The sequence below is a fragment of the Portunus trituberculatus genome, chromosome 21, assembly GCF_017591435.1.
Source record: "Portunus trituberculatus isolate SZX2019 chromosome 21, ASM1759143v1, whole genome shotgun sequence".
NCBI classification, from domain to species: domain Eukaryota; kingdom Metazoa; phylum Arthropoda; class Malacostraca; order Decapoda; family Portunidae; genus Portunus; species Portunus trituberculatus.
The window spans coordinates 17589733-17592232 of NC_059275.1; the positions used below are offsets into that span (position 1 = coordinate 17589733).

The 2500-nt window shown below is 43.4% G+C and overlaps 1 protein-coding gene across 2 annotated transcripts in view; it reads left to right on the forward strand.

Annotated features, from left to right (window-relative positions):
* The window catches only part of LOC123507101 (solute carrier family 2, facilitated glucose transporter member 1-like), a 108158-nt gene that overhangs the window by 84753 nt on the left and 20905 nt on the right, over positions 1 to 2500 (forward strand). The window lies entirely within an intron of this gene.

Sequence of the window (2500 nt, forward strand, 5' to 3'; positions counted from 1 at the left end):
GGGTGACTTGTGGTAGTGGTAATAGTGGTGGTGGTTGTGGTAGTGTGTCTCTCTCTCTCTCTCTCTCTCTCTCTCTCTCTCTCTCTCTCTCTCTCTCTCTCTTCATTAACGAGGAATGTCTCTTACAATTTTTCTTTCTTTTCCTTTTTTTCTCTCGATTTTTTTCTGTTCCAAGTAATTTCACAAAGTTTCGTCTTGTCAAACTGTATCGTGTCTTTTGTCAATATTACCTCTTCTTCTTTTTCTTCTTTCATCTTTTTTTTCCTTTCTTCTTCTTCTTCTTCTTTTTCTTCTTCTTCTTGTTTCTTCTTTTTCTTATCTTCTTCTTTCTTCTTCCTTTTCTTTCTCTTCTTCTTCCTTTTCTTCTTCTTCTTCTTCTTTTTCTTCTTTCTTCTTCTTCTTCTTCTTCTTCTTCTTCTTTCTTCTTTTTTTTCTTCTTTTTCTTCTTCTTCTCAATCTTTTGTCAGGAAGAGCAAGCGATTAAATTCAGTAGAGAGAGAGAGAGAGAGAGAGAGAGAGAGAGAGAGAGAGAGAGAGAGAGAGACAGACAGACAGACAGACAGACAGACGGACAGACAGAAAAAGAACCAACATATATTGAGATTTATCACTTTACAACCACTACAAATTACAGTAGAATTTTGACTCTAACACTCTCTCTCTCTCTCTCTCTCTCTCTCTCTAGGAAAGCCACACACTGTCTCAATCATTCCCCGTTCAACAATCTGGGCACTTTCCTGAGAATGAAAAGAATAACAAAAATTTAGAGGCGTGTACAGAACCCACGATCCTGATTGGCCAGCGAACCGTGACGTCACAGGCTTCTCACACTCTGATTGGCTAAGAAGGAGAGGAGTTTCCCCCAGAACGACCTGTGATTGGCTGTAATGTAGGCGTGACTGAAGGCGAGTCTTGTTGTCATTGGTTGTTTAAGTCACAGTGGTTTTCCTAGAAGCGAACGAGTAAAGAAGAGGAGGAGGAGGAGGAGGAAGAGGAGGAGGGGGGGAAAGGATCAAGGAATGGTTTTAGAGGAGGAGGAGGAGGAGGAGGAGAAGGAGGAGGAGGAGGAAGAGGAGAAGGAGGACGTAGAAGAGATGTAAAAAACTGATACGAGGAAAGAAGGAGGAGGAGGAAAAGAGAGAAGGAAACTTGAGAAAGACAGGAGGAGGAGGAGGAGGAGGAGTAAATAGCTTGAGGTCACTTCAAGGAGGAAAATAACGTAATAGAGAGGTTCAAGAAGCAACGAGAAGGAGGAGGAGGAGGAGGGGGAGGAAGAAGATAGAGAAGAATAGGCGCGGTTTAAGTCTATTCATATTAGCAAGACACACCAGGTGGAAACAGGAGGAGGAGGAGGAGGAGGAGGAGGAGGAGGAGGGAAAGAGGAACGGTCACATACTCGTATATGGGACACAAGCTCTCTCTCTCTCTCTCTCTCTCTCTCTCTCTCTCCAGGGACCAATACCTCTACTGTTGTTTGTTTTTCCTGTGTGTTCCTTTGTGTTCCCTCACTGTGATGAGAAGTTTCATGACTCCGACGCAATATTAATTAATGTTATGGTGCAGGAAATAACTTTCTCTCTCTCTCTCTCTCTCTCTCTCTCTCTCTCTCTCTCTCTGGTATTTTGGATCAGAGATAAGAAAAATGTTTAAGCAATCTTTTTTTCCACTGTGTGTGTGTGTGTGTGTGTGTGTGTGTAAGGCTTCAGTTTTATCATAGCGTAGCCTACACAGATTCCTAGAATGTCGTGTGTTGTACCTGAGGACACACACACACACACACACACACACACACACACACACACACACACACACACACACACACATGCTTTGCAACATAAGTCTGCCCCTGTGCTTGCATCATACCGTGCATGCAACGTCATCACCATCACCACCACCACCACCACCGCTATCGCCGCAGGAGCCACCTCCACAACCACCACCACCACCACCATCACCACCACTACTACTACTACTACTACTACTACTACTGCTACAACTACTACTACTACTACTACTACTACTACTACTACTACTACTACTACTATCTCCCTTCCAACAGCACCACTACTACTACTACTACTACTACTACTACTACTACTACTACTACTACTACTACTACTACTACTACTACTACCACTATTATCATTATCTCCCTTCCAACAGCATCACTACTACTACTACTACTACTACTACTACTACTACTACTACTACATCCCTTCCACCACCAGCACCACCATTATCATCACCATTGTTATTACGCCCTGCCCCAATACATCCTCATTGCGTCAGCCCTCTGAGGAGGAGGAGGAGGAGGAGGAGGAGGAGGGAGGGAGGTACTGTGTGGAGGTGCGTTGCCTGAATGAGTAACCTATATTTTCCTGTTTAGAGAGAGAGAGAGAGAGAGAGAGAGACGTATCACATTTGTCTTCCTTATCTCTCATTTCTTCCCGTTATCAGATTATCACATCACTTTCTCTCTTATTTTCACTTTATATTACGA